This window comes from Adiantum capillus-veneris, chromosome 17 (genome assembly GCF_014529385.1).
Source record: "Adiantum capillus-veneris isolate H3 chromosome 17, ASM1452938v2, whole genome shotgun sequence".
Classification (NCBI taxonomy): domain Eukaryota; kingdom Viridiplantae; phylum Streptophyta; class Polypodiopsida; order Polypodiales; family Pteridaceae; genus Adiantum; species Adiantum capillus-veneris.
The window spans coordinates 129,105,948-129,118,473 of NC_140947.1; the positions used below are offsets into that span (position 1 = coordinate 129,105,948).

General features: G+C 43.4%; 2 pseudogenes; one reads left to right on the forward strand and one right to left on the reverse strand.

Annotated features, from left to right (window-relative positions):
• Positions 1–2,731: 2,731 nt before the first annotated feature.
• LOC147438067 (peroxiredoxin-2E-1, chloroplastic-like) lies at positions 2,732–3,420 on the reverse strand (annotated as a pseudogene).
• An 866-nt stretch (positions 3,421–4,286) lies between these two features.
• Positions 4,287–5,186, forward strand: LOC147438068 (syntaxin-52 pseudogene; annotated as a pseudogene).
• The last annotated feature ends 7,340 nt before the right edge of the window (positions 5,187–12,526 follow it).

A 12,526-nucleotide genomic window follows, 5' to 3' on the forward strand; every position in this document is an offset into this window, starting at 1 on the left:
AAGCTTTATTTGTATTTTGCACTTGCATCTAGATTGTTTCTTGTGTTGATTTTTTAGTAATTTGCATCTTTAATTAATCTTTCAAACTTCGTAATCGCCAAGTATTACTCACTCGTTTTGAAGATCTCTCTGCAAGCTTTTTGTTGAAACCCTAAACACCTCAATTGGGCTCCCCTAACTCCACTAATTAAGCTTCCAAATTTTACTATATTTAGGTGTCTCTATGTGTGTGATTTTGTATGTGTGCACTACTACAAATCAGGCTTTAAAGTTCTATTTTTTTGGAGCCTTTATTGCATCAAGACACGATGGCCTCTTGGATAGTTGGTCTCCCTATCGTTTGGGTGGGGTCCTTCGTCACGAGTTCAAAGTCCCAAGGGGACCACAGACGAACTTCATTGTGGCGATCAAATTCAACTTTTAGCCCCGAGTGGGGTCCACAGGGGTGAGGTCCTACAAGCGAGTAGTGCAATGCATCCTTTGCACACGGACGCAACCCAAAGATCAAATACAGCTTAGGACTCTTTTTAGCTCCGTAGGCAGGAGGAATCTCAAAGCTCGAGTGAGATTTTTCGAGCAATCTGTAAAACGAGCGAGATAGGGCAAGGCACATATACAAAAAAAAAACCAGACATGATTTCTTAGGTGACTTCAAGCACAATAACAAAAAATTAATTGAAGATTGCACATATTTTTAATGGTAAATCAACCACAAATTTTTGATTGACAAAACCCTTTGAACAAGGTTTGAGTAGAGTGTTTCCCTTGATGGTCTAATACACTTGGAACCATTACAATGGCATGTTGGTATTCCTCTCCTTGGAAATCGTTGCTCTAGAAGCTCATTGTAATTTGCTACCACCATTGATCCTTGTTGGATATAAATCCCATATTCCTACCTCCTTACATGCAAGACCTCATAGAGCTTGTTAACAATTGGGGTGTTTATTATACATTAAGAATAACATTTGACACATTGGTGTATGTATACCATGGTTGCAATATCTCATAGTTCCATTGCTTCCATAAAAAGGGCAATGAGAAACTATTCCCCAATTTCAGCTCCCCAATCGAAGGGTTAAACCACAAGCCTTACATAAAAAGGTAAGTTTGTTTCCACTGAAACAACCTCATGAATAAAGAGAGTTTGGGAGCTCTTCACTTCTTCTTCTTCTCCTCTCTCTCACTCTACCTCTTGTTATTATGGGTTGATGTACGATACCATACTATGCATTTTTAAGTTAGTCTAGAGAAAACTGCGGGAACTTGAAATTAATTCTATTATTGAAATGAGGTCATTCTTTTGAGAACTCCACATCATGGTATATATTAAAGTTTGGGTCAAACCATCATATGAAGCCTACCATCGAGGGGGTGGGAAAGTTAGTGGTGTTGCCAAAGATGGCGGTGCAAAGGTGTCAAGGGAGGTGGTAATGGTGGGGGATTATAAGGAGTGCTTTGATAAAAGAGTATGCAAGGTGGATAAAGTTATGAACACTTTTCTTAGGACAACTTCTCCCCATGCAAGTTCTCTTTCATCCAACCATGTTGATAAACAAAAGAAAACTAGGTTTAGTATATTTCCATTTATAAATTTGAGATTTATCTTCAAAATTCAAAGTAAAAGGTGAGAAAACCTACAAATTTTAGAGAAAATAGTAAAACAACGCCGCCTTCGACGGCGGCATGGCCCCTCTTACTCTCAAACCCCTTGCTCTTGACAAGTTTCATAAAGGCAAATCAAGAAAAGTACTCTCTCTCTCTCTCTCTCTCTCTCTCTCTCTCTCTCTCTCTCTCTCTTGCCATAGGTTAATTAGTGTAATCCCACCTCAATTACTTTAAATTCACCTTTCTTATAAACTTGAAGGTGAAAAAGTGGAGGTATTGTCGGCGGCCTTCGGCCGCTTCTCTCTCGTTCTTCACACGCAAAATTTTTCTCTCTGTCTCTGTCTGAGTGTGCTGAGCACTGGACTGCAAGGCACCCTACCACTAGAGTTGGCCAAATCAAGGAGTTCTCGCCATGTGTTTTTTTTTTTTTTGGGGGGGGGGATATATATATATATATATATATATATATATATATATATATATATATATATATATATATATATAGAGAGAGAGAGAGAGAGAGAGAGAGAGAGAGAGAGAGAGAGAGAGAGAGAGAGAGAGAGATCAACATTACCTTGGTTGCCTTCAAGTTGAGCTTAACACTTTGAATTAAATATGCATAACTGTTTGCGTATGCACGTATGTGTGTGTGTGTGTGTGTTAGTGTGTGGAGAGAGAGATCAAGGTCCTAAGCACTTGAGCAATGCATCCGCATCAATAACACTCCTCTATGCTTTAGATGATGCTCTCCTTTACAACCAATTAGCGAGCCTTGCCCTCCATATGCAAAATTCAGGGAGGAATAATTGGCTTCTAAACTAGCTAGAATTATTCGATTAAAAAAACGCAAGGTAGTGACAGTAAGTTGTGTCACTACCCAAAGTAAATGCACAGCTTATAGTACTGGATTGAATAAGATGCTTTGAAATACTAACCAAAGAGATAGCCACAATACCCCACGGACCATTTGATAAGAGACACTCTCTCTCTCTCTCTCTCTCAACTCGATGCATGCCATGTTTAAAAACCAAACATCAAAGAAACATCACATGTACAAAAATAAACTCTTCGTAGTTGGTAGATGGATATTATTTCACAACATTTGATTATTTCCTTGCACACTATAAAGACTATTAACTGTTCAGGCATGAGCAATTACAGTCCTTGGAAAATACATTGGCTCCACTGCTGATAGAAGAGATGCCTTCTTCCAAATGAAGAACTTCCACAACTTCATCCTCATTAAGAAGAGAGTAGCGTCTTGATCGATTGCAACCCTACTGGCTTATCACTCCAATCAAGGGTCACACCAATTGCCTGTGTAAGTACACGGTCCCATTAGATAAAAGAAATACTTTGTCACTGACACCAAGGCTTTCTTCCCATGCACGCATAACAAACCCATCATTCATGAAGATGCATGCAATGGTATCGATTCCCATTGGCATGAAGGGGTGTCTGCATTGGGACGACAAAGAAAAAGCCGTAATTCTTACCCTTGGTCGGATATTCCATAGAGACGGTCTGCACCTGGCTCTCCTTGTCGAGGTAGAAAAATTTGGCATCTGGAATCTTGTCGCCTATGGCTATGAGGGTCGTGGCTGTGCTTGTTGACGATATGGCCTGAAGAGAGAGGGTGGTCCTCCTGTGTGGGAAAGAAAGTGGCAATATGAGCCTCAGGAAAATGGCACGGCTCACGAATGATGGCAATGGTAACAAACTATAGGCCCTGTTGGAGAAGAGGAGAGGTGGGAGCTTTGGTAGCAAAGCCGGGGTAATCATGGACTTCAACATCGTCATCTCCTCCTGCTTACTCTCACAAACGCTCGCTCATGGCGTTCCTTGTCTCACAAACGCTCGCTCATGGCTTACATCATGGCGTTGTCTTGTGGGCTTCCTGTGCATGCGCTGACTTGTGGGCCTTACTTGTAGCTCGATACTACTACAGTAGCTCGCTGCCCTTTCTTCAATGCTTCAATGGTAGCCTCCATCACTCTGCGGTAGCCCCTCCCTTCTTGCCCCCAAGCCCTCATAATTTTCTCCACCCCTTATCATCAGTTATTGTTGTTGCTCCTGCACAGCTACAACCTGTTTCCTTGCCCCCAACAATCTGTTAATCCACCCATCACCCTTCCTTGCTACGGATTTCTCTTGCACGCAACCAACCTCGATGCACCCCTATCCCTTAACCCTTGCAGGTAGGGGCAAGAATGAGGGGATTGGGCCTTTTGTCCACGTGGGAAGTCCCTCAGAGCCACAGAGCTCGCCATTACTGCTGCCAGTCTAGAGATAATTAGCGAGTGCACCAGACAGGCAACTCCTGAGTCCTCTCTCTCTCTCTCTCTCTCTCTCTCTCTCTCTCCGTTTTTTAAAAAAAAACTGTCTGAAAGAGCACACGCCGGCGCGCGCTCCTTCAGAGAGTTTTTTTTTTAAACTGAAAGAGAGAGAGCGAGAGAGCATATTTTTTTGTCTGTTGCACATTCGCGTGATGTAAGGGACTTTGCGTGTGTTTTGAAGGTGCCCCCGCCCTTCGTTCCCGCATGAATTTGCGACCAATTTGCTTTTGAAGGTGCCTCGGCCCTTTGTTCCCGCATAAACTTGGGACCAGTTTGCAACGATCCGTGCATTTTGAAGGTGCCCCCGCACTTCGTGAACTTGGGATCAATTTGGAAAGATCCATGCGTCCATTGCACGCCGTTGTAGGGTCAATATATACGATGGCACAAAATGATTCATGGATATGAGAGTTTGAAGATGCAGTCTGGCTTGCAGAGGATATAGCAGCCCGCATTGCAGAGTGCAACTCTGCAGCTCCCATTGGAAGTGGGTTATCCCGTGCTGCTGACAATTCCACCTTTGTTTTTGCCACCAGACGGAAGATCACCATGCTTGGTACCCGCCTTGACAGCCTTCAGTCCCTCCTGAGCAATCCTTCCCTCACTAAATCTTTGAATGAAAAGTACTTGAGAAAACGACAAGACATGGTTCTGAGTCTTCGTTCTAGGATGAATCAAATGTCAAACAACCTAAATTCCTCCCAAGCTTCTAACGGGAGTAATCTATTGGGTCGGGATGGGAGAGGGAACCTAAAGACAACAATAGAACAACAGGCCTAAATAACTCTAGAATAGTTGGGCTTCAACGACAAATCATGCAGGAGCAAGATGATGACCTTTTGAAGCTTGAAGAGATAGTGACAAGCACAAAACACATTGCTTGGCTGTAAACTAAGAGCTGGATTTGCACACAAAGCTTTTGGATATTTTAGATGACGACATAGATAGAACAAATACACGACTGAAGGCTATGCAAAGGAGGCTAAGCGTACTGGGGAAGAAGGCAAGCAGTGGGTGTTCAGTGATGTACCTCTTCTTGATGGTTCTTATGATTGTGATACTAGTCCTTGTCATATTTTTGTTGATCCAATATTTGTGAGGTATCCTAGCCCTCGTCATAATTGTGTTGATCGGGTATTGTGTGAGGTATCTTTGTGCGAGAAATAGGATTGATGGTGAGGTTTCACTTTGGAACTGACAAGCTGCTGCTGCTGACTTCTAAATTGACTCCTGGCAAATAAAAAATCTAGTTTGACAAATAAGTATAGCATTTAATCATCCTGTATCACAATTCTATCAAAGCTGCCACAACATTGACCATGGTCGCTAATTCAAGAGGAAGTTGTAAGATAGCGTGTGTGTATGCTATGGGTTTCTTGTTTGGAGGACCACCTTTTATCAAGGTTGAACTACTTTTGGCCTTTTGTGTAAGCAAAGATTGGTAGCTGGTCTGTTAATACTAAATACCCACCAAGACAGGAGACATCTCATTTTGTGACGTTTGTCTTGAATTAGAGTAATGGACTAGTTTTTTCTTTACCTAAAGAGAGAGAGAGAGAGAGAGAGAGAGAGAGAGAGAGAGAGAGAGAGAGAGAGAGAGAGAGAGAGAGACACACTACAAGAGGTTGTGTGCTCTTGTGACGCTGTTAGCGACGGAAATACACTAGGTTTTTATAACCCCCGGCGTCGCTAAAACCGTCGCTAATAGCGTCGCTATATGCGTCGCTATATGCGTCGCTATATGCGTCGCTATATAGAGACGCTCATAGCGACGGTCATAGCGACGGTTATAGCGACGTTTACACAGAAGTCTATAGCGACGCTCGTAGCGACGCTACAGAGCCATAAATAGCAACGGTTATAGCGACGCCCGAGAGAATTTTTTTTTGGTGATAGGGCATTGAATGCCCTGCCACCCATCAACCATATTGTACTTGATTCACTTTTTTAAAAAAGTGCAAGGGTAGATAATAGACCCAAAACAGTCACCCAGAAGACGCATTGTTTGCAAAATTGACAAGCGTAAAATTGACAATTGTACACGTCATAGGCAAAATGAATTGATTGGCAAATGTAATAATGACAATTGTACAACATCATAGGCATAAAGAATTGATTGGCAAAATGAACTGCGGTGACAAATGTAATAATATACATGGTTCAAAAAGACGTATAATATCCGTCTCATGATACATAAGCTATGAGAAACCCTAAACTAATGCTATCTAGCTACGGCTAAACTGACGTCGTCTAGTCAGACGTCTCATCGCGTCCAAGCGGTGTATCTATCGGATTCTGCAAAAAAAGACAATAAGACAGCTTTCAGTAAGTATAAACATATAACGACATTTATAAAACAATACAAAAAATAGAAAAGAGTAAACCCTAATACTAACCATGCCGCCGCGAGAACTGAGAATGTCTATCAGGGCGTTTAAGCCCTTCCTGCCTGCGTACTCGCGCTCGTACGGTGTGGGATCACGTCCTGTCATCGACCACTGTCAAAACATAAAAAGAATTCATTATGTTAGAATTAAAAAACTCATAAACCCTAAACTATCGAACATAAAGAGCAATGCAAAAACACTTACAAAATCGGTCTCAAATGATGCCCATCCACCGCTCCCCAGGTGGTGCGAGCTCCCTGCCTCTACTCGCGCTCTGGCTGCATCCTTTTGTTGCTTCCACTTGTCGGGATTCTCGCGCACTACTTTCTTCGCATTCTTCCAATCTTCTTTGGCCAGCCAATCTGGCCTGTTCCACCCATGCTTGATTGCTTTTTGCACTTCGGAACGCTTGTGTTTGCAGTATTCGCGCATTCGAATCTTCATCAGGTCTTCATTGAAGCGCTGATCCCGTGTTGGAACGGGAAACTCATCATGAAGTATGCTGATGACTCAGTTTTTTAAATCACTTGGTACTTCACTCCATTTGTTTAGTATGTAGTGTCTAAACAGCTGAGAGCAAAGACCACGCATGCGCGAGATCACCTTCTTGCCGTCATCATCCATGATGATGCCGCCGCTGAAGTCGACGGAGTAAGGCAAGCCCTCTGGCCGGTGACACGTGAACCTGGGTGTCCCGGCAGGGGTCTCTAGCGGCGTGTCGATGGGGGTACGGACGTCAGGTGTCTCCACCGGCGTTTTGGCCCCGAAGCGAGGAGTGTCGAGTGGGGTGGCTCCTGGCGGAGTAGGTAGAGGTGTGTAGCTGCTAGGAACAGTCAGCCGTGCAAAACCCGGCGTAGATGGCGATGTTGTGGCTGGTGTGGGGGCGGGCAAAGAAGGGGAGCGTAAAGAGCCTCGTCGAACACGAGGCGGTGTGGAGGCATCGGTGGCGGAATCCCCACAACAACCGCCACCGCCACCACTAGAGCGCCGGTGTCTAGACGAGTGTGAAGCTCGTCTCGTCGACGCTGAAGCTTCGGAGCGCGCCGAATGCTCCGAAATAGAGGGAGATGAGGATGGAGTAGGAACGCGCGATGATGCGCCAGAGCGATGATGCTCCACGTACCATTGTCTCTGCTGCGGTGACAAAGAAGAAAGAAACTCCTCATCATCCATACCTGCATTAAACACACGAATATTTAAACTTAATATTGAATGAATAGAGTAGACAATGACGCAAAGACCATTAAATACAATGACGTAATGACGCATATAAATACAATGACGCAATGAATTGAGTGATAGAAGAGGCAAGTCGAAAACTCAGAATTTTCAATCAAAAGATGTGAGCGCGAGTAGAAAAGAGCGTTACACACCATGGAAGGTACTTAGAGAGCCAGAGCTTTTACAACACGGAGCAAAATTGTTCAAATACAATATTTGTGGCTTTAAGAGATCTCTCTCTCATCCTCGCATAACTCAGCATAACTTCCTATATCTATATAGAGCTCTCCGTTTAAACACATATCCTCTGTTTCATTTTGTAGCTCCTCTGCATGCACCCCATATAGAGTAGTAGCATCTTGATGCTCGTCTGGCACCACCGCAGCGGCTTTTGATTGAGCATCTTCTCTGATCTCCTCCATTGATGCCGTTGTGATTGGCACATGGTAGCCTTCATACGTCCTTGCACTACGAGGGGCTACCTCTATGACGTACCACCAGTTTGATGTAGACTTTGTAGGATGAAATATTACCTGCCAGAGCCACATAACTTACATGAGAGCTTTCAAGCACATAACTTGTAAAAGGGGGATGTTAACTATTTACATACTTACTTGTTCACAATGCTCGGGTAGTACGAAAGTGTCTCTTAGGTCAGTCCATTTCTTAGTAGAATCCACCTCAAGAAAACCAGACTCTCCTCTACGCACAGTAGCGTTGCGACCCTCCATGATTATCTTGAACCATTGCACGTCGAACAAGTCGATAAAAAATCCTTTGTAATCGATCCTCAAAATCTCTTGCAGCGTGCCGAAGTAAGTGAGTTCCGCCACCACAGGATCTGCATCAGAGGAACGTCGTCGACTAGACTGTTCAAATTTTGCCATGATTCCACAATCTTGAGTAAAACGCTTTTTGTCGATTCGTTCCACCCTAAAATGTCGACCTTTACACCATGCTGCTGTGTATGACTTATACTACAATGAACAAAGATTATGAGTGGCCGTTCAAACGTTTAGAAATAAAGTCACTAGCTAGTCGTACATTGCAAACTTACCTTGGTCGCGCAACCCCGAGAGTACTCCCACTCTTCCTCAGTCACTTCGTCACTGCATTGTTGTGCGCTTTTCAATTGGTTGTGCAACCATCTTAAGCTCATGAAGGTTGGTAGGCTCTCCAGAACCGTCGGATAGTGCATCGGTGGTCGTCTTCCCCGTCTCCACTCGATTCGTGCCCTTTGTCGCTCTTGCTTTGCATCCTCATATTGTGAAATCCACTTTTGCATCACTGGATTGTGAAGCATGCAAAATCGGTTGATTTTAGCCTCTAGATCTTCCGTCATCTTCTTCTCAACACCGAGATTGCACATGACAATCCCAGATATGCGCTCATCATCTATGGTTCGCCATAGCGTGTCCCGGGCTTTATCAAATCCGTCTAGCCACTCTCCAATGTACACTAGGGACTCTGATACCAACCAACCTTCTGCCATGCTACCCTCCGGACGTGCCTTTTGATGCACATATCCCTTAAGCGTTTTCATGAAACGTTCTAAGAAGAACATCCATCTGGAATGAATTGTGCCAGCTATTTCCACCTCATCAACTATGTGAACAAGAAGATGCACCTGAATGGTTAGCATGGTAGTAGGAAAATGTTTCTCAAACATGCACACAAGCTCCGCAGCATTTAGTTTGGCGAATGGTATAGAGTCTACGTTGATCTCCTTTTGTGAGATCCATTGCACCAGCTTTGCAAGTTTGTAGATTGTGTTACGGATGTCGAAAGACAAACATCCCTCAATGGCAACCGGTAAAATAAACTGTAAAGTATGTGCAGCAATGATATTAAAGTCCACATTTTATGCAATGATATTAAAGTCCACTATGAACGTACCTGACACATTTTATGCCAATCGTGTGACTTCAAACCGGTAAGCTTTCCTTCTTTAGTAAAACACGTTCGAAGCGAGTGCATTACGCCAGTGGGGGTCCGCAAAGATCGAATGGTCTCTTTTACTTTGCGTTCTTGGGCTCCTGTGAAAATTCATTGTGCTTTAGGGAGTTTTATCGATCCATCAGACGCTGTTTGCGGCCAATATTGCTCCATAAGATCCACATTTCTAAGGTCAACTCTGGCTCCCAAAGTATCTTTCTTACCGGTCAGATGGTCCCATAGTAGATTACCCACATTCTTGAATATGTGCATTGGATCGAGCAAGTGATTGATCATGAGTCGGGGCCAGTATGGTAACTCGTACCATAGAGATAGTCTCTTCATCCCTGGAGGCAATCCTTCATCGCACATCTCCTTCTGCTCTAAGCATGCTTGTGCAGACATCCTTGGTGGCTCTCTTCCCAAAAAGCCGTCGCGTAACACATGATTCTCTGGAAGATACGCTTGATGACCTTCGTAGATTTGCTTCTTCATTGAGGGCGCCCTACGTGCATTCAGTCTAGGTCCACATGTGACACATGCTCTGTATCCGCTTGTTTGAAGCCCTGCATGTATACACATGATAATAGATCAACTATGGGAAAAAACAAGATTTACAGTGTCTGAGTGAGGAGTGTCAATAGATCACCTCAGCATTCTGTTAGCCCGGGATAGTCATGTATGGTCCACATTAGAATGCCTCTGATCAAAGCATTCTGTCGTCTTGTGTTTCGGCTCATATCCACCACCTCTATGCCAATCCACAATTGTTGTAGCTCTTCCAATAGTGGACGAAGATACACATCCATATTCCCCACTTTATATCGCCGTGGCACAATCAAGCTTAGCCATAGGTGCCCCTTCTTCGTAGTCAACCACGGGGGAATGTTGTAGTTGACGATGACAACGGGCCATACACTGTAAGATGTTGATCTTTGACCAAATGGATTTACGCCATCCATAGCCAGGCCTAAGCGCAAATTTCGAGCTTCCCTGGAAAAATCCGACCATGTTCCATCTATATGTTTCCAGGCTGCGCAATCTGCAGGAATTCGTAGCACACCATCCGAAGATTTATTCTCCTCATGCCATGATGCTAGGGCGGCCATGGACTTACATTCGAAGAAATGCTTGATGCGAGGAAGCAGAGGAAAATGTCGCAAAACCTTTTGCGGAATTTTTGTCCCGTGGAGATCTACTCGATATCTTTCGGAATCACATTTCGGACACTTCTCCATGTCTATGTATTCCCCTCTGAAAAGAATGCAATCATTAGGACAAGCGTGGATAGAATTGTAATCCATCCCCAAGTTTCGCAAAATCTTTCTTGCTTCATCTCGGGAATCTGGCATCACATTGTCAGCTGGTAGTATGTGCTCTTTAAGCAATCTACACAACATAAAAATACGATACAGTCGTGTAACAATCTATCAGATCATTATACATTTAGAGTTTTATTAAAGTAAACTAATTGTAATAGATCACCTGAAAAGCGTTGTGACGCTAGTGTCACTCCATCCAAACTTTGCCTGCATGTTGAGAAGAACCAGGAGTGCTTTCAATCTAGACATACGTGCTCCATTATACAATGGCGTATCGGCTTCACTTTTCATATCATCATTTTCATATTCATCATAGATAAGCCTTTCTGAATCCATGATCGTCTCGATCATTTCATCAATCTCGGGCTTCAAAACATTGCCTCGTTGGGAATGTGCTCTGCATGATCATCCCCCGAGCTGTCAGAGGCTACATCTTGTGGCTCACATATGCTGCTTGACCAAAGCGCCTGCGAACACGTCTATTGGGTTGCAAGATTGCTGCTTGTTGGGCCAGCGTCAGAGTCCGACGAGTTATAATTGGCAACAACTCGATCTATAATAGATGGATCGAACTCGCCAAATTCGCGAACGTGCTGCAAAGAAACACGTCTTGTCCATCGCACAGCATGCTTGCATTGATTACAAGGACATAAGACCCTCGTTGAGAGATAGGTGTTTCGGTTGGACGGTCCCACATCCTCGTCACTACTCATAATGAGAATAAAAAATCTTATAACCTGGACAACAAATTTAATATTCTATTGGCATTCTTCGTCTTATCTCTCTCTCTCTCTCTCTCCTCTCTCTCTCTCTCTCTTTACCTCACATTCTCTAGTCATGTCCAATCCCCGCACACCTCGGTCTAGAGGTGCACGGAGATCAGAACCACCGGGTTATAATCTTGTCTTTATTGGTCAATACCTATATTTGTGGGTACAAGAAATCTACAGACCCACGTCTACATGATACTGCATGTAGTGGACAAAACCCCTTTGCCTCTTCTCTAGCTATAGCACTTCACAGCATCTTAACATCTTTTCACAGTAGATCTTTTCACTGTTCGTCTAACTCTAAACCCTAAACCGTAAGTAATTCTTGCGTGGACTCGATCTAACGTAAATAAGCGTAAATCTAAACTAAAAATAAACCTAAATCTAATTTAACGTAAGTCTAAATCTAACCTAATCTTTACGTCTTTTGGATAGTTTCTACGACGTTTTAAAACTCTCTTCTTCTTGTGTATGTGTGGGTGTGTGTGTGTGTGTGTGTGGGTAAACCTAAATAAACCTAAATAAACCTAAGTCTTTCTAATATAATCATAAATCTAAATCTATAACGGAAATTATGTTATTTAAAAACAAAGAACTTAACTAACGGTTTATAAGACTTAAAACTGATTTAACACATAATTTTTCACATAACCTCGCAAGAGTTGGCATTCTCATCACTAAAGATGTGTGAGAGTTAACTTCGGCGGGACGCTGCCTCATTCCATCCACATCTGACGATGCAATTGGCCCTTTAGACTGTTCTTTCTCTTGACTAACTTTGAAGTTGCTGTTGAATGACTAGAGGTTGTCTAGATGGTACTTGTGTCGGGGATGTAGTGACTCTTGCCGCCCGGTAGATCAACTTCTTCCCTATCTTCTGGAAGACAATTTCACCAGTACTTTTGGATCGACGGAGCCCACCATGATGAAGGCTGCAATACCGTATA